General features: G+C 43.4%; 1 pseudogene; it reads right to left on the bottom strand.

Moving 5' to 3' along the window:
- Positions 1 to 20,882, bottom strand: part of LOC143997959 (voltage-dependent L-type calcium channel subunit beta-4-like) — a 99,433-nt pseudogene that overhangs the window by 18,039 nt on the left and 60,512 nt on the right.

Genomic DNA, 20,882 nt, shown 5'->3' with positions numbered 1-20,882 from the left:
GATAAGCGCTGCGGTTATTAAAAAAACAGCAATCATTTTGAAAAAAACGCATTATTTTTTAATTTTTGCTAGAATATCCCCCAAAAATATATAAAACAATAAAAAATTTTGCTTCTACGTGTTTTTGGTTAAAAAAAAAAAAAATCGCAATATTGATTGGTTTGCGCAAAAGTTATAGCGTCTACAAAATAGTTTTTTTGGGGGCATTTTTTAAACAATTTTTTTTTTAATAGTAATGGCAGCGATCTGAGATTTTTAGCCTGACTGCGACATTATGGCGGACACATCTGACGATTTTGACACATTTTTGGGACCGTTGGCATTTAAAGCGATCACTGCGATTAAAATTGCAATTAAAAAATAGAATTACGGTCTGGTGGTGTTCAGCATATTTTGCTGTAAAAATTGGAAATTTGTATGGTAAACATGGGGCCTTTTTGCAGGTGCTCCACTACGTGCTGCCTTTTCCTCGTCTGTTAGGTCCCTCCTGATGCGGTCACATAGTGACTTCCACCTGCGCTGTATAATTTTGCCTAAAGTAACATGGGGGGAAAAAAGGGTTTAATATGCAATCTTCATTACACTACACACAAACAGATTATACATTCAAGGAAAATAGATTTACTTATTTCCTTTCTTTCTCCTTGTCTCTTTTCTTCCCAGCCGGGGGTTATAGCCACACTTATTTCTTCCCAACACCTCACTTTCCAGATGTGGTCTCCATGGAGTGGATGTGACACATCCCACAGTTCAGGATGGGCCTGCATCGCATTTATAAGATCCACCTGTGATACTGAACTTGCCATCTTGTCTTGCTGTTCTCCTATCACCTACCCACAGTCACATGGCTGTGCAAAGCACTCTTGGGTAATCTATGTATAGACAGGACGTTCCAGTTTTTGCATAGATTACAGCGTCCAATCAACTTTTTGCAGCACAAAAACGCTGGAGCTTAAAAAAAGTTTAAAAACGCTGCTGGCGCGTTTTTCCCAGATTCACATTTTTACAGCTCTAGCCCCGCGCCACGGAACGCACTGGTCCTGTTTTTTTTTTTTTTTTTTTACAGCTTTAAAACATCTAGGCCATTTGCAGTTCAAAAAACGCCTAGGTGGGCATGAAGCCATAGACTAACATGGAAAGGCGGTTTTAAGCTGCAAAAAATGCTCAAAAAAGCGGCTGTAAAAACGTCCGTGTGCATGAGGCCTAATGCCCCGTACACACGACCGGACTTTTCAACATCAAAAGTCCGACGGAATGATTCCGGCAGACCATTCGATCGTGTGTGGGCTGCAGCGGACTTTTGATTTGCAAAAGTCTGACAGACTTTAGAAATGGAACATGCTTCAAATTTTTCCGCCAGAACTCCGCCGGACCCAGTTCCTACCGAGAGATCCGCTCGTGTGTGTGCTAGTCCGACGGACAAAAACCGACGCGAGGGCAGCTATTGGCTACTGGCTATGAACTTCCTTATTCTAGTCCGGTTGTACGTCATCACGTTCAAATCCGTCGGACTTTGGTGTGATTGTGTGTGGCCAAGTCCGTTCATTCGGAAAGTCCGTCAGAACTGTCAGAACTCTGTCGGACCTAAGTCCGGTCGTGTGCATGAGGCCTTATACTGAATTTCCAAAATTCTGTTTTCTAGCTGTTTTGGGTACAGAACTTGAATAAAGGGCAGGGGTAGGCAGGAGGTGGAGATCTATCTGAACAACATGAAAGATCTCAGGGGTTCAGCGCCCTTTCCCCCCCCCCCCCCCCCCAGAAATGAACTAGCAAGGCCTGGCCCTAACTAATTAGTAAGGCAAACTTAAATCAGAAAGACACCCGATCGGACCAACCGTGTGAAAGGAGCCTAAAGCCTCGTCCACCGGGTACAATTGGTGGCAGACTGTTGTCCTAAAATCTTATCGTTTAGTAGGCTCCTTTTGACAATTGTTTGTCCAACTTTTGGCCAACAAATGTTGGATGACAGGCTAGTAAATTTTCGGCCGACAGCGTTTTGACGTCAGATTTTCCTATGGTTAGTAGGCAAGTCTGTCAAAGCAGCTTGCGTGCTCCACAATTGTGTCCGGCTACGTGCCGGGTACCGTTTCGCGGAATTCCCTTATGGAATTCCCTTATGCATGACATGGAAAGTGCACACCTCAGTGCTACAAGGGGATCCTGCGATGGTGACACTGTTCAAGAGCAATTTGCCTCGTACTTCCTTTCACCGGCTGGTGAACTAGAATGGCAATTGGACGCTATTTCCTAACTGCATTGATCACTTCTTTAACCACTTTCAGACCGGACCATTTTGCTGGTAAATGACCAGAGGTCTTTTTACACTTTGGCACTGCGCTGCTTTAACTGGTAATTGCGCGGTCATGCAATGTTGTACCCAAACAAAATTTGCGTCCTTTTCTTCCCACAAATAGAGCTTTCTTTTGATGGTATTTGATTGCCTCTGCGATTTTTATTTTTTGCGATATAAACGTAAAAAGACCGCAAATTTTGAAAAAAAATGATATTTTCTACTTTTTGTTATTAGAAAAATCCAATAAACTCAATTTTAGTCATACATTTAGGCCAAAATGTATTCAGCCACATGTCTTTGGTAAAAAAAAAGTCAATAATTGTATATTTATTGGTTTGCGCAAAAGTTGTCACATCTACAAACTAAGGTACGTTTTCTGGAATTTACGCAGCTTTTAGTTTACGACTGCCTATCTCATTTCTTGAGGTGCTAAAATGGCAGGGCAGTACAAAACCCCCCCAAATGACCCCATTTTGGAAAGTAGACCCCCTAAGGAAATTGATAAGAGGCATGTTGAGCCCATTGAATATTTTATTTTTTTGCCTCAAGCGATTGAATAATGACAAAAATTTTTTTTTTTTTTTTACACAAAGTTGTCACTAAATGATATATTGCTCACACATGCTATGGGCGTATGTGAAATGACACCCCAAAATAAATTCTGCTGCTTCTCCTGAGTACGGGGATACCACATATGTGGGACTTTTTGGGAGCCTAGCCGCGTACGGGGCCCCGAAAACCAAGCACCGCCTTCAGGCTTTCTAAGGGCGTACATTTTTGAGTTCACTTCTCACTACCTATTACAGTTTTGAAGGCCATAAAATGCCAAGATGGCACAAAACCCCCACAAATGACCCCATTTTAGAAAGTAGACACCCCAAGCTATTTGCTGAGAGGCATGTTGAGTTCATGGAATATTTTATATTTTGCCACAAGTTGCGGGAAAATTACAAACTTTTTTTTTTTTTTTTTTTTTTTCACAAAGTTGTCACTAAATGATATATTGCTCACACATGCCATGGGCATATGTGAAATGACACCCCAAAATAAATTCTGCTGCTTCTCCTGAGTACGGGGATACCACATATGTGGGACTTTTTGGGAGCCTAGCCGCGTACGGGGCCCCGAAAACCAAGCACCGCCTTCAGGCTTTCTAAGGGCGTAAATTTTTGAGTTCACTTCTCACTACCTATTACAGTTTTGAAGGCCATAAAATGCCAAGATGGCACAAAACCCCCACAAATGACCCCATTTTAGAAAGTAGACACCCCAAGCTATTTGCTGAGAGGCATGTTGAGTCCATGGAATATTTTATATTTTGCCACAAGTTGCGGGAAAATTACAAACTTTTTTTTTTTTTTTTTTTTTTTCACAAAGTTGTCACTAAATGATATATTGCTCACGCATGCCATGGGCATATGTGAAATGACACCCCAAAATAAATTCTGCTGCTTCTCCTGAGTACGGGGATACCACATATGTGGGACTTTTTGGGAGCCTAGCCGCGTACGGGGCCCCGAAAACCAAGCACCGCCTTCAGGCTTTCTAAGGGCGTTACAGTTTTGAAGGCCATAAAATGCCAAGATGGCACAAACCCCCCCCAAATGACCCCATTTTGGAAAGTAGACACCCCTAAATTTAGGGGTACACTAGTGAGACTAGGTAATAAATGGCGGGTGCCCTGAAACTATAAAAAAAATAACTAACCAATCAGCGTCACCTGTAACAGTTATATGGTGATCACAGGTGAAAGGGTTAACTAGGGGGCAATCAGGGGGCTTTATGCGGTAGTATATGGGGGTCCCTGGCGCTATAAAAAGCTGCGGCGAACCTAAATACCTACCTGCCTAACTAGCGTCACCTGTGACACTAATACAGCGATCAGAAAAACGATCGCTTATTAGGCTGGGTTCACACTGGAGCGATGCGGGAACGCCACGAATGCGCGGCGGGTTCCCGCATCGCATGCCTCCCGGCGGCAGTTCACACTGCCCTATGCGAACTGCTGGGAGTGTCAGTGAAATGTTACTGACACCCCCAGATCAGTTCGCATATCGCAGTGCGATCTGCAAACTCGGATCGCATGGTGTGAACACCCATGCGATCCGATTCTGCTGCGGGCCAAAAAAAGGGTCCCGTGCGAATTTGCGGCGGGTGCGGCGGGTGTGGCGGGTGCGGCGAATGGCTGAACTCGAATCGCACAGAGATCAGATGTGATTTGCACTGCAGTGCGGTGCGAATCACATCCGTTCTCAAACCGCTGCAATGTGAACCCAGCCTTAGTGACACTGGCGACGGGGGGTGATCACGGGGTTAAACCTTTATTGGGGGGGTTAGGGGGGTACCTTAGAACTAAAGGGGGCTAACCCTAACTGCCCTAACAGTTATTAGTCACAAATGACACCCGCCGGGTGATCAGGGGGTTAAACCTTTATTAGGTAATAAATGGCGGGTGCCCTGAAACTATAAAAAAATAACTAACCAACCAGCGTCACCTGTAACAGTTATATGGTGATCACAGGTGAAAGGGTTAACTAGGGGGCAATCAGGGGGCTTTATGCGGTAGTATATGGGGGTCCCTGGCGCTATAAAAAGCTGCGGCGAACCTAAATACCTACCTGCCTAACTAGCGTCACCTGTGACACTAATACGGCGATCAGAAAAATGATCGCTTATTAGGCTGGGTTCACACTGGAGCGATGCGGAAACGCCACGAATGCGCGGCGGGTTCCCGCATCGCATGCCTCCCGGCGGCAGTTCACACTGCCCTATGCGAACTGCTGGGAGTGTCAGTGAAATGTTACTGACACCCCCAGATCAGTTCGCATATCGCAGTGCGATCTGCAAACTCGGATCGCATGGTGTGAACACCCATGCGATCCGATTCTGCTGCGGGCCAAAAAAAGGGTCCCGTGCGAATTTGCGGCGGGTGCGGCGGGTGCGGCGGGTGCGGCGAATGGCTGAACTCGAATCGCACAGAGATCGGATGTGATTTGCACTGCAGTGCGGTGCGAATCACATTCGTTCTCATAAACCGCTGCAATGTGAACCCAGCCTTAGTGACACTGGCGACGGGGGGTGATCACGGGGTTAAACCTTTATTGGGGGGGTTAGGGGGGTACATTAGAACTAAAGGGGGCTAACCCTAACTGCCCTAACAGTTATTACAGTCACAAATGACACCAATGCAAAAAAAAAAAAAAAAAAAAAAAAAATGACATTGGTGTCACTGTGACTGGGGGGCAGGGGTAATTGGGGGGGTGATCGGGGGGTAAAGGGGGGGTGTGAGTGTGCCTGGCATGTTCTACTGTGTGTGTAGAGTGTTGGTGCAACTTACTGATCCGCTCTCCTCCGTGTCGGAACGAAAAATACCGACACGGAGGAGAGAATACATCACTTCCTCTCCTGTGTTTACATTACAGGAGAGGAAGTGATGTCACCGGGGATTTCTATTCGTCGGGAGCGATCGCGAGGGGGTGGCCATGAATGAATGGCCGTCCCCTCGTCCGGGATCGCTCCCGTACGAATACCGACCGCCGCAGGCACCGGGCGGGGGCCCGATCGGGCCCCCGACCCGCGGGAGGCAAGGGACGTACATGTATGTCCTTATGCCTGCCCGTGCCATTGTACCGACGTACATCGGCGTGCGGCGGTCGGCAACTGGTTAAATATATATTTCGCTGCTGTTGCTTTTTCTGTAAAGTTTTATAAAGTCTGCATTGATTGAGTTTCTAATTTTTTTCATGCTATGTTATACTGTCGTTAATGTTTTAAATACTATTTTTTTTTGGTTACATTTTACATAAACTGTGATAATAAAGCAATCATTATTTTGACTGATATCAATCATTCATTATCTACATTTCTTAACAATAGAAGTAGACACCAGTGAAAGAAGGCATCAGGGTTCTCCATACTCTGGTCCTCCCAGTTGTTCCAGAACTACAATTCCCATCATGCCTAGTCAAGTATGTCAGTGCCTGATTTGCACAACACATGGATAACAAACATAAATTAAAGAAAAGGTTAAACTGTCACTACGTTCGATCGGCAACAATGTTTCCCAATTCTCGATAGTCAGTCGACAGATCTCCAGCCAGGCACTGTCCCTCTTAGCCCTTGTACACACGGTCGGCGATTCCGACAACAAAATCCATCAGAGTAATTCCCACTGATTAATTCCAGAAGAGGTCCGGAAGTGATGTTGCATACAACACGGTCGGACTAAGTTGTCGGAAAATCCGATTGTACATAACGTGATGACGTTATTTCGTAACGACGGGACTACGTTCAGGCTAGTAGCCAATAGCTTTGGTGTAGGAATTTGATCTGAGCATGCGTGGCACTTTGTCCGATCGGAATTCTCTACACATGATCGGAGTATGTCCGATTGGAGCATTTTGTCGGAAAATTTTACCGGCAAGTTGGAAAACTTGGTCCGTCGGATATTCCGACGGAAACAGTCCGATGCAGACCACACACAGTCGGAATATCCGACAAAACGGGCTTAATATTGATCCTTGTAGTTCAGATCAGTCTTGTCATAAATACAGGGACGCTGCCTCACGAGTCTTATTAAGGACTCATTGTCAACCGGCTCCCTGTGATGGACTTCCCTGTGGGCTCTGGACGACATTCTGCATACACAGGTTGTTCACTAGTATACAGAGATAACACCACCCAGGAAGTTCTCTGTGGGAAGGAGGGGGGGGGGGGGGGGGGGCTGCCTGCATTGGTGAGTACCTGGGTAAATTATTTTCATCTTTCTGTAAAGTCACCTCACTTTAGACCACGATCCGACTTGTAGGCAACTTCCATTGAAATCTATGGGTACAAGTCGCCTTGAAGTAGTACATGAACCTTTTCTGAATTCGGAGCGACCTCAGTAGTGTATATTAACCACTTCACGACCGCCGCACGACGATGTACATCCTATTTTTTGAAGATGGATATCTCGGTAACGGCAGCAGCTGCTGCCACAACCGAGATATCCATCTCTTCAGGCGCCGGTAGTGTGTACGATAATGGTGGTCTCCATGGTGGTTTTGCCGCAAGATCACCATTATCGGCAGCGGGAGAAGTGCCACCCCCCCCCCCCCGCGCCGTTTACTGGAGCCGTCAGTAGTGGCGGAGGTAATTGAGTCCCGCACACTGCTGGGTATGGAGACGAGTGAGGTAAGATGGCCCCCACTTGTCTCTGTACCATAGGAGGGCGGAAGCGACGTCAAAACATCACTTCCGCCCATACCTCTCAAAGGAACATTTTTTCAATGTCATTTTTTCTAATTACATATTTATTTATTTTTTATTGCATTTAAGTCCAAATATGAGATCTGAGGACTTTTTGACCCCACATCTCATATTTAAGAGGATCTGTCATGCTTTTTTTTGGGACGGGGTGTTTCATTTATTTTTTTCTTATTTATTTTACTTGATTTTGTTTTTACACTGTTTTAAAAAAAATTTAAACATCCCTTGTAATAGGAATAAAAGTGATCCATTTTTATTTAATTTTTTTAAAACGGTGTAAAAATAAAATCAAGTAAAATAAATAAGAAAAAAATAAATGAAAACACCCCGTCCCGATGAGCTCGCGCGCAGAAGCGAACGCATACGTGAGTAGCGCCCGCATAGGAAAACTGTAGTCAATCCACACATGTGAGGTATCTCTGCGATCGGTAGAGCGAGAGCAATAATTCTAGCACTAGACCTCCTCTTTAACGCAAAACATACAACCTGTAGAATTTTTCAAATATTGCTTATGGAGATTTTTGAGGGTAAAGGTTTGATGCTATTCCACGAGCGTGTGCAATTTTGAGGCGTGACATGTTGGGTATCAATTTAATAACATCATCTTTCACAATATAAAACAAAATTAGGATAATTTTACTGTTATCTTTATTTTTTTATTCAAAAAAGTGAATTTTTTCTTTAAAAAAAAAGTGCGCTTGTATGACCGCTGCACAAATACGAAAAAGTGTGAAAAAAAGTATTGCAATGACCGCCATTTTATTCTCTAGGGTGTTAGAAAAAAAAAACAGTATATAATTTTTGGGGGTTCTAAAGTAATTTTCTAGCAAAAAAAAAAAACAGTTTTAAACATGTAAACACCGAGCCTGAAAAAGAGGCCTGGTCCTTAAGTGGTTACGACGGCTCTCATTAACTAGAATGGAATTTTTGATGTCAAGCGACTTGGGGCAACTTGAGGTCTGATGAGTCGGATCCCAAGTCGCGGTAGTATAAACCGAGCCTTATACAAGCTGTACACTCACTACTTTACATTGTAGCAAAGTCTCATTTCTTCAGTGCTGTCACATGAAAAGAGAATATCCACAAAAATGTGAGGGGTGTACTCACTTTTGTGAGATAGTGTGTGTGTGTGTGTTTGTGTGTGTGTGTGTGTGTGTGTGTGTGTGTGTGTATGTATGTATGTGTGTGTATATATATATATATATATATATATATATATATATATATATATATATATATATATATATACACATATCGTAGTCATAATGAAAACAAACAAAATAGCCTTATCAAATATATATTTTTTTTACCCCGTTTATTGATATCAACAGTCGTTCCAAGCCAATAATAACGCAGGCAAATGGCTTCTCTAGTTTCGATGATACCGCAGTGCGCCCCATGCGGACTGCAATAAATATCTCTGAAAATGTCATCAGCCTCCATCACTACTTTGGTGTATTTTACAATGCCATCTTTGTTTGTGACAGTGCGATATAGCACACCTTCTATTATAAAAAAAAAAAAAAAAAGGGAAAAATATTTAAAGCAAGAAAAATAAAAACATGAGCGTGGAACATGAGCATGGTGTATGTGAAATGTGGAGCAGTCAGAGAAAACGTATACAAGTGTTTTTTTTAACCCTTGAAATGCCACGGAAGCTATATTGGGAGGGGGAACGAGATCTGATAACAATAGTTAGTTTCCCCTGCATAGCATGAATCTATCTATGGCCGCCGCTGCCACACCTTATTTGGGTGCTTTTTTTGGGCACTGGCCCCTTAATCAGGTCCTCAGATCTGTTACCCGTCACCCGATTGGCTGAATCGACACACTGTGATTGGATGCCTGTCAGGTGTCCAGTCATAGCAGAGGATGGGAAGAGAGGACAGGAGAAGACACCGAGACGGGGTAAGTGCAGACGGCGGCCCGGTGGCGGACACACTGGTAGCATTTGATGGGGCACAGTGGCAGTAATGTGCACAGTGGCTGTATTTTGATGGCACTGTGGCGGCAATTGATGTTCATAGTGGCTGTGTTTAGGCACAGTGGCTGCATTTTGATGGCACTGTGGCAGGAATTGATGGGCACAATCAATGCGTTTGGCACAGCGGCTGCGTTTTGATGGCTCTGTCGCGGCAATTGATGGGCACAATCACCGCGTTTGGCACAGTGGCTGCATTTTGATGGGGTATTTTTTAGTTTCTTTGCGCCCCCCCCCAAAAAAAAACAAATAATTGAGCACCAGCCGCCGTGGGGGGTAATGATAAATTAGATAAAATAATAAGAGGGACAATAATAACAATTTGATAAAATAATAGGAGGTGTAATAATGTAAAATAATAGGAGGGTTAACAATAAATATAAAATAATAGGATATATAATAATAATAATAATATAAAATAGAAGGGGCAATAAAAAAAATTGATAAAATAATAGGAAGAGATGCTAATGATGACGTGTATACAGATCAATAGATATATAATAGATGGTAGGATTAATGATGATAATAAGGACTGCTGGGAGAACTTCCATTGTCTAAAAATAATAGGAGGGATAACAATAAATAATATTAAATAATAGGAGGGGTAAGGATAAATTAGACAAAATAATATGAAGGAATAATAATGAGATATATATATATTTTTTTTATATTAAACAAGTGTGATTTAACTGTACTTCTGTCACGGTTTGATTTCATGGTTTCTGATACTCCTTCAATCATATGGTTTTATTTTGCCTTTGTGGAAGCAGTGCACTGCTAAAAGAGTTTCGCTGTGTGCAGGTTTCGGTAACCCTTTTTGGAGGACACCTGGTGGAGAGTCAGGATTATTAGTAATTGGTGTTAAAGGTCCTGGTGTAGGGGCTAATTTGCATTGTGAGGCAATTTTGGGGAATATGTCCAGAGTGGTTTTAATCAACATAGCTTCTTTTTTTTTTTTTTTTTAGGGGTTTGGAATTGAGGGTCCAGGGGTAATATATTAGATTTTGCAGGTTGTTTTTGAAACTTCTAGGGATGTTTTCGTGCAATGACGGTGCAATGATTCTGGAAATGTGCGTTGCGAAGTAATATCTTTTGAAATCCCGCAGTCCCATTCCCCTTTAATTTTTAGGGAGGGTAAGGAGGCGTAGAGTGATTCTGGGATTTTTGACAGCCCATAGAAAATATATCTGTAGTCCAGAATTGGGTATTTGTATGGGTAATGCATTGAAAAAGTACAGTAATCTTGGAAGGACTGTCATTTTTTGATGGCTGACCAAACCAAGAGAATTGTTTAGCTGTCCACTTTTTGAGGTCTGTTGCTATGATTTTCATTAAGGGTTTAAAATTAGCTTTGTATAAGGATTCTATGTTTTGGTGCCAGGTGATTTCCAAGTATTTAAGGGTTTTGTGTTCCCAAAGGGGAGTTAGATGAAGTTGTCTGGGTGTCAAAGTTAGATTAAGTGCCTCTGATTTGTTGTAGTTGTTTTTAAAGTTGGACATATAGCTAAAGGTTTTAAAGATTTTATTAAGGTTGGGGATGGAAATGTGCGGTTGTGTAAGGAAAAAATAGATTGTCTGCATATGCCGCAGTTTTATACGGGACCAGAGGCTGAACATACCCGCCCAATGTATTAATAAATAATATAATAAATACACACACTGAAAACGTGGATAAAAATGGCCGTGGTCCTTTATTATTTTGGCATAATAATATCGTTGTAATATATAATTACTTTATAACCATTACCAACATATATATAATAATTGTTCAACCAGCTCCGCAATACCTAATGGAGAAAATAAATCATTACACACCAAACCGCAGTCTTCGATCAGCCAACAAAAACCTCCTCCTCGTGCCCAAAGCCCGGTATAAATCCAAGGGTCATCGGAGATTCGCTGTCCTAGGGCCTCGGCTATGGAATGCTCTACCAATCAACATCCGCCTGGAAGAAAATCACCTGGCTTTTAGGAAAAAACTCAAGACCTTCCTCTTTTAGCAGATGATCAAAGCTCGCCACAGCGCCTAGAGGCGATTCAGTTCGCATTGTGTGCTATATAAGTATTTCATTCATTCAACCATCAAAGCTCAAACTATGTATACTATACCAACATATAATAGTTCAGCCATTAAAGCTCTAACCATAACCAATAAATATACCAATATCCCAAATGCCATGCTAAGATTTAAAAAGCCTGGCACCACACCAAATTCCACACACGTCCCCAGATCCAAATATTAAATATATCAAGTCCAATTTCGGAAAGATGGACCCCGTCAGAGCGGTAAAACCCAACTAACCCACCTTGCAAATCGGAATGCCTAAAAGAAAAACCCTGAATAGAAGGCATAAATTTAGAAACCCATTCTATTCACCCTTTTTCTGATCCGTTCAATGTAAAATAAATCCGGGTCAAGCAACCATTTAAGTCTGGGTATGATTTCAGAAAAGATTAATACAGAATCAGGGAGAATAGAATGTAAATGAAGTAAATCCAATTTAATTTGAGAAACCAAATCCAGGGTTTTATGTACACCCAAATCATTACCTCCCAAATGAATAATCACTACATCAGGCTTATGCAATAAAGAAAATAATTCAGTGGAAAAAGAACGAAAATCAAACCAAGACATGCCACGGAAACCATGCCAAGTAATATTAACAGACAAATCATCCAAGTTCAAATTAGTGCCATAAATCCTGTTGGATGCTCCGAACATTGGCCCAATAAATGAATGCATGTCCAATTAGCCAAACAGAAAGAGGAGAATCTAAAATCGGAAAAAACAAAAACATAGATCAGGTCTAACATAAGATTGAAAACAATTAGATTTCCACCCACCTAACAACTTAATAGCAGAGTCAGAAAAACCTAGTTTGGCCGCCGCAGTCGCTGCGCCAATGCGAAGAGACTGGCTAATCACATGTAGATGACCCAGATTCAAATGGGATAAACATTTTTTGAGTACAGCAGAAAATTGGCGTTGGGTGACCGAAACACCAGAAGCATGTAGCAATAAATGCGTAGGAACAGTAGGACGCGACAATAAATATGTAGATAACCAATGGAATGCACAAACCGTAGGATCAGCGGCACGTTTAATAACCATCTACCGACCTTTTCCAAATTGATCAGTCTTGCTGAATTTCAAAAATATTTTAACAAAATCACAACCCATGTATACATCAGAAATCAACAGGCCCACCTGTTGATGAAGCTGATGTAGGAAGTAATTCCAAAATGCGTAAGGCACCAAAAAATATCAGACAGAATGCAGTCTTAAATAGCAATTCCTCATATGGAGAATAACAAACAAAGGAAGTAGCAGGCAATAAATGACGCAATAAGTGCAAAGTAACAGGGATACGAGAATCGCAACGGAAACAATTTGTACGATAACCCTTAAGAGCCTGTTTCACTAAGAAAAAGGAACAACAAGGAGGAAAACCTTGGCTCTTGAAGAAACCCCAGCTAAAATATAGACAATGTTGAAATAAGAATAAGAGCGTTGCATCAGATGTTCCAGTAATTGAAGAACCAAAACCCCAGAGAAAAATCTAGATGGGATATTCAAAGAAAAAAGGAAGGAGCTCCACAAAGACCACGCAGCATTATAATTAGAGATGGACGAACTTCCGACGGAACGTTTTGCGAACCGCGAAAGCGGGCAAAAGTTTGTGAACCGCAAAGTTCGCGGCGGGCCCCAGCCACAAAATAATTACTAGCTGTGCACACATAGTCCCACCACATGGCCACTGACATAACACATGTATGAAGTGAATCTGGGATCGACAACCACAAGCATTCTTTTTTTATATGTGAAATTCTGACAATTCAGGACTCAGGAGCGCATGAAGGCAATGGAGGAGAGGAAAGGTCAGGGTAGGCTATGAAGAGGGTGCAGGAGATGATCACCAGCACCGAGATATAGAGCACTGACACCAGCACCGTGATAGAGAGCATGGACAGCAGCACTGATACCAGCAACTTGCTGCTGGGCCCCAAAAATATGACACCGCTCAACCTCTTCAAACAGGAGGGTACGGGCATATAGTACGGTGTGCTTTTTTTGTACAAGGAAGTGAGCCAAATGTAGAAACAAGGTCTGTGTGCTTGATTAAATAAATAGTTTATAGAGATATACATGGTCTACTGGTCACCTGTGTTGAATTCCTCCGAGATCCATGCCTCATTAATTTTTAGAAATTTGAGGTAGTCAACACTATCGTGAGCTAGGCGAGTGCGCTTATCGCTCACGATCACTCCTGCTGCGCTGAACGTCCTTTCGGACAGGACACGGCACGAGTGGCAAGCCAACAGTTCCATTTCAGATTGGGCAAGCTCTGGCCAGAGGTCAAGCCTGCCCACCCAGTAGTCCAGGGGTTCATCACTCCTCAGAGGGTCCACATCAGCCATTAACCCGATGTAGTCGGACACCTGTCGGTCTAGGCGGTCCCTGATGCTGGATCCAGATGACACCTGTCAATGGGTCGGCTGAAAGAATGACCTCATATCAGAAGTCACCAACATATCTTCAAACCGGCCTCTTCTTGCAGGCGCTGTTGGATTGGTACCCGCAACCCCTTCTCTGGGAGTGGCAAAAGCAGAATGCAGCATTTCTCGAAGCAAGGCCTGGAAGTGCTCCATTCTGACAGCCCACTGTGACGTTGGTAACATTTCCACCATTTTGTGTTTGTACCGGGGGTCTAAGTACGTTGCCAACCAGTACTGGTCCTTGACCCTTATGCTTTTTATACGGGAGTCCCTGTTAAAACACTGGAGCATGAAGGCCCCCATTTGCACTAAACTGGAAGCGGTGTGGTGGCCTGGCTCCTGCTCATCATCCAGGATAATGTTGTCCTCCTCGTTCCCCTCTCCCCATCCACGCACAACAACAGGGATCCCAGAAAGGTTTAAAGCATGCTTTTCTTGCTCATCCTCATCCGCCCCGGCACCATCCTCCTCTGACTCCTCTTCAGACTCCTGTTGTTGACTTGTCTCAGATAGAGTAGCCCCCCCTGGGAATTCATCCAGCATTGCGACTTCCTCATCTTCCCGCTCCTGCTCCTCCACAGCTTGATCAATAACACGACGCAATGCACGCTCTATAAAGAAGGCATAAGGTACCATGTCACTGATGGTGCCATGGCTGCGACTGACCAGTTTGTTGATCTCATCAAATGGCCGCAAAAGTCTACATTCGTCGCGCATGAGCAGCCACTGGCGCGGTGAAAAAAAAAGCTCCCCAGAACCTGTTCTGCCGCAGAGTTCATACAGGAAGACGTTAACTGCACGTTTCTGCTGGAGCAGCCTATCAAACATATAGAAGGTTGAGTTCCATCGCGTCGGGCAATCGCAAATAAGACGTCTGACCGGCAGATTGTGTCGCCGCTGAATGTCAGCAAGGCGAGCCATGGCCGTGTAAGATCTTCTGAAATGGGCCGAGATTTTTCTTGCCTGCCGCAAGATGTCCTGGATCCCAGGGTATTGGACAACGAATTGCTGCACAACCAAGTTTAAGACGTGTGACATGCATGGCACGTGTGTAATTTTGCCCAGTTTCAATGTGCTAAGCAGATTGACACCATTGTTACACACCACTTTACCAACTGTCAAATTGAGCGGTGTTAGCCACTGATCTGCCTGTGAACGCAAAGCTGAAAGGAGTGACGGGCCAGTGTGGCTCTTGGCTTCCAGGCACAACAGACGCCGCACAGCATGGCAACGTCTCACCTGGCATGTCGAATAGGTTCTGGGGAGCTTGGGCGGCACAGAGGAAGAGACGCTAACAGCGGAAAAGGAGGAGTCAGTCGTGGAGGAGAGGGAGGAGGATGGAGAAGGAGAAGAAGAGGCCGGCCTGCATGAAATCCGTGGCGGTAAAACCAAATCTACACGGGTGCCACGGGTTACATGCTTGACGGCCGTCAGAAGGTTCACCCAGTGGGCAGTAAAAGTGATATACCTTCCCTGCCCGTGTTTGCTAGACCACGTGTCTGTGGTCAGATGTATCTTGGCACGACACTGTGTGCCAGAGATACATTCACTTGCCGCTGAACATGGCCATATAGCTCTGGGATGCCCTTCTGTGAGAAATACTTCTTTCCTGGGACCTTCCATCGTGGTGTTCCAATGGCCGCAAATTTTCAAAAGGCCTCCAAGTCCACCAGTTTATATGGCAGTAGTTGGGGGGTTATCAGTTCTGACAAGCCAGCTGTCAACCGTTGGGCAAGAGAGTTATCCGGCATCATCTTTTTTTACGCTCGAACATTTGGCCCACGAAAGCCTGCCTTTTTGCAGAAAAACGTGAGGACGGCATGATGGAAGGTGGAGTGGAGGTCAATTGTGAGGAGAAGGAGAAGTAGAAGACAGGGCTGGACATTGAGAGCCTGGAGTGTGGGTTCCGTTGCTCCCACTGGGCTCGGTGATGGCTGCTCATGTGCCTTCTTACGGCGGTCGTCCCTAAGTGAGTGTTGGGCTTACCGCGACTTATGCGTTGACTGCAAAGATTGCAAATGGCCACACTATTGTCAGCAGCGGACACGTTAAAAAAAGCCCACACTGCGGAGCCATGTGCCGGCGTCCTGGGAGTGCCAGATGTGACCGTACATGGTCGATGACTCGCTCCTGATACATTAGCAGTCTGCTTTGTCCCTCCTGTGCAATCTAAGTTCTGCCTGCTTCTCCTCCCTATCTGCTGTTCCATATCTCCCTCTGAACTCCCCTCCTCTTCCTCTCCTGTGGGAACCCACGTGACATCACTAGACACGTCATCATCAACGTATATAATTAATAATTCCTGTGACTCAAGCGAAAGGTATATGGTGGTGGTGGGGTTGGTGGTAGTGTTTTTGTAGCAGTGGAAATGCACTATACTATGCTTTCTATATGTGTGCAAGTATTTTATACGTGTATTACACCCCTATATTCTGCACACCAAATAGTACACCTATACCAGTCCTTAAAAGGACCTTTGTGGACCTAGTAGCTAGTGATTTGCAGACTGTCCCTCAGTCCCTACACTGATAAAAGACAGCTGCAGTATCGGTCAGCACTCAGCTCAGCAGTCAAGTATAATAGGCTTTATATATTTGACAGAAAGTATATTATACGTGTACAACCCTATATACTGTACAGCTATACCAGTCCTTAAAAGGACCTTTGTGGACCTAATAGTAATAGATGTCCCTGCTCCACACAGCGACCTGTCCCTACACTGACAAAAGACAGCTGCAGAATCGGTCAGCAGTGCTCTTTGCAATCAGCAGCACAGCAGTGCACCAGAACCCTATACCAGTCCTTAAAAGGACTTTTGTGGACCTAATAGCTAGTGTCACTACAGTCTGCCCCTGCTCCACACAGCAACCTCTCCCTACGCTGACAAAAGACAGAATGTAAAATGGCCGCCAAATCAGGTCTATTTATAAGATGGGGGGAATGTCCAATTGTCCATGTGCTGAAATGTCTCAATTGGCTGTCCTGTTTTTTTATTACATAGGTGTTGTACTGTATATGTTGATAAACTGTTAATAAATAAAAATTTACAAAAAATTGTCTGTCCTGTACCCCATGATGGATGTGTCATCATGGGTCAAAGTTCTTTCACAATGTAAACGCATATGTCCGCCACACGAACAGCATCAGAAGTCCGACCGGTTTGGCGAATCGCGAACACGCAGTATTTGCAGCGAACCGCAAGGCCTTCCCTAATGAACATATCAGCATTTGTGATGCATTTGCTGCCCTCAGGGATACAGCCTTGGTCCTCTTGTATTTCACGGCAGCAAACAGATTCTATTTGTGTTGCCATTGTTATGCAACACTCACACAGACACCAGTGTGTATTGCCAATTCCGTCTTCTGCTGTCTCTTGCAATTGTGAAGTACTCGAAATCATCACTTGTTTGTTTGGAAACACTTTTTCATGTTCAGGGGCCGGATACATGTCGTGGATGCGTGTCGTGGATGCCAATAATAATAGGTTAATCAATTATTTATATTGTAATTATTTTATTTTTTTAAATAAATATAACTCTGCCTTAGTACGCATTTTACTTTTTTTTTGTGTTTTAAATAAATATTATTTCATTATTTAAAAAAAAAAAAAAATCTATATATAATTTTATCCACTATATTTAACACATTAGCTACATCAATAAACATTATTAGAAATGTTTAATTTGTTGAAAAAAAATGGAATCATTTATTTCAAATAGAAAAGGTTTATTAATGTAATCAAATATTATAAATATAATAATATATTAAACTTTATAGCAAACAAACTATCATACAGAAAACACAGCAAATCATTTTTTTTGGGGTTTTAGATTAAAACAAAAAAAATATAAAAATAGGTTATAGTAAACAAAAAAATATGGTAGACATTTAACAATTACTGTTTTTATTTATCAAGAGTTGGAAAACGTGTCATATGTTTACTTCACAGCAACATTGGTTTCTGCCCTTTCTACAGGAGCTATGCTTTTAGGCATTTCAGGACTTTTCGCTTTCCATGAAGTAATTAGGGTTCCCTCAAAGATGCTAATCATCTTGGAAAGAATGTGGATGGCATGTCCATTGTCCATTTTTTGGAATACATTGCGCACAATCCACTTCTTTCTACCTCTTGGGAATTCCAAAATTTCTTCTTCTCTTTTATCTATTTTTTATTTTTGTCAGAGCGGGGTTGCATATCACATTATGATTGTGACATAATGATGCCAATTTTGTTCTGGCTTCCACTGAATCAAATCGGTAATGAATTTGTTTTGGGCGATATTTTAGAATCATACTGTGATATGTTTCTATAACGCCGGTTTGACAAAAAAAAGTGAAATGTTTCATGCCCTTTTCCAATTGGGCATCCAGTACAATTGTGGACAATGCAGGAAATGCAGGTGTCTGTTGGATTAACCAGGGAACAGTCAGAGAATCCTCATTGATCTCATTGTGCAAGCATTTGTGCTCAAGTTCTTTAACCACTACAGATCCGCGCTATTGCCAAATGACGCCATTAGCGCGGACCTACATTTCCGGGACTACGTCTATTGACGTCGTCCCGGATACGAGCGGCCTGCGCGCCCCCTGAGGGGCGCGCGCGGCGCGCTCTGTGATCGGCGAGTCCGTGAGACTCGCCTGATCACCGATCCGTGCAAGGGGTCGATCCCGACCCCTTATCACGTGATCAGCTGTCAGCCAATGACAGCTGATCATGTGATAGAACGGAGCCGGTAATCGGCTATTATTCCTCCTCGCGCTGACAGCGCGAGGAGAGAAAAAAAAAGCCGATCACCGGCGGCCGTGATCGGGGCATCAGTCCCGATCACGGCCAGCAATACAGCTGACCACCTGCCCCCTGCCAGTGCCCACCTGCCCACCGCCGTGCCATCCTGAATAAAAGTAAGTGCCCATAGTGCCCACAGTGCCACCTACAGTGCCACCCACAGTGCCATCCAGCAGTGCCACCAACAGTGCCACCCACAGTGCCCACAATCTGCCTCAAAGGTGCTGCGACCCAGTGCCGCCCATCAGTGCCCAGCAGTGCCACCTATCAGAGCCACCTATCAGTGCCCATCAGTCCCATCTATCAGTGCCCATCCGTGCCACCCATCCGTGCCACCCATCCATGCCATCTTATCTGTGCCCATCTTTGCCCATCAGTGCCGCCTTATCTGTGCCCATCGGTGCCGCCTTATCTGTGCCTATTAGTGCCGCCTTAACTATGCCTATCAGTGCCCACCAGTGCAGCCTATCAGTGCCCACCAATGCAGCCCATCAGTGCCCACCAATGCAGCCCATCAGTGCCGCCTAATCAGCGCACTTCAATGAAGGAGAAAAATGACCCGTTTGCAAAATTTTATAACAAACTATTAAAACATGATTTTTTTTTTTTTTGCATCTTTTTTTGTTTGTTTAGCAAAAAATAAAACTCCGAGCTGTAACTAAATACCACCAAAAGAAAGCTCTATTTGTGGGAAAAAAATGATAAAAATTTCATTTGGGTACAGTGTTGTATGCCCGCGCAATTGTCATTCAAAGTGCATCAGCGCTGAAAGCTGAAAATTTGGTCTGGGACTGAGGGGGGTTTAAGTGCCCAGTAAGCAAGTGGTTAAAAACGATCTTGTTTCCTTGACAAGCTCTACTACACCAATAGAAATGAGTCAGTATGGGTTCAACCCACAGCAAAAGTACACAATGAATTTTTTTATTTATTTTTTAAAATTTGAAGCAATTTAAATTTTTCACATAATGCCAAATGTCGAATTGATGATTAATATTTTTATATTTTTCATTTGTTGTAGTAATTTTCGAAATGCCATTGTGTCGATCTGTTCCCACAAATTTTGAATATCCAATTTTTTGTCAATTATGTGATCTAAACTTTTGGTAAATTCAAACTTCTCCATAGCAACTGATGAGGTTGTTTGTGACACCTGCACTAATTCCAAATCCACAATTTTTTTGGGGGAAAAGAGATCCATGAAGGTATAAGTGGAGTACTTTGCTGAAAACCCAGATCTGTCACATTGACCGTCCCCTACAAGAAAAATTGTTTTTTTCAGACAATTCGTCTATCACATTTCAAATATTCTCTTGCCAACTGTGATCAATTGCTTTAAAGAAGTATACATTTTGAGCTCTGTTGTAGGAAGATTTTCCAAACATCGGTATTCCGCATAGATCGAACATTTCGCAAACTTTGGGATAGCTGCCTCCACTTACACACAAAGCCCCAGACAGCAAAATGTTACCCGCTGGATATTGCTTGATTTTGGGCTTGCTTTCCCACAACTTCAAGCGATGTGAACAGGAACAGGTCGAATAGACATAAATCATCATACCAACAATTTGTTTCTCTATTTTCTTAATGCATAAAAAACAGTCTTGATCAGGACAACGCATTGCATATAGCAGTTTATCGAGGCTGCTTTCATACACAATATTTTTTTTTTCTTTCACCAAATGTAATAGGCGAGGAAGTGTTTCTTCTGTTTGTCTTTCCTGTACACTCAAAGATAATGAGCTCACTTTTTTGGGGTGTTTCACATTCAAGACTCATGAAAACTTGGGTCGTCAGCATAGGACAATTGTCACATACCTAGTGGACGAGCCCGACCCGCAGGGAGTGACCTCTCTTGCGGCTCCGACTCGAGGGCCCTGGTAGGATGAACAGGAAGCACAAGAGTCAAGAGTGGCATTAATGCTTGGCAGGATCAACAGCAGAAGATGGATCAGGAACCCAGGAAGCACTGAGTAGCAGGACCTCAGACTTGGTGAGAAGATAGACAGGAGCCTGGAAGACAGGAACTGGGCAGCAGGCGGGAACCAGGACACCGGAGCAGGACTTCAGACTGAAAC

This window comes from Lithobates pipiens, unplaced genomic scaffold (assembly GCF_037356315.1).
Source record: "Lithobates pipiens isolate NorthernLeopardFrog02 unplaced genomic scaffold, aLitPip1_a1.2 Scaffold_19, whole genome shotgun sequence".
Classification (NCBI taxonomy): Eukaryota; Metazoa; Chordata; class Amphibia; order Anura; family Ranidae; genus Lithobates; species Lithobates pipiens.
Note: the sequence above shows the minus strand (reverse complement) of the source record. Positions and strands in the feature narration are given on the sequence as shown.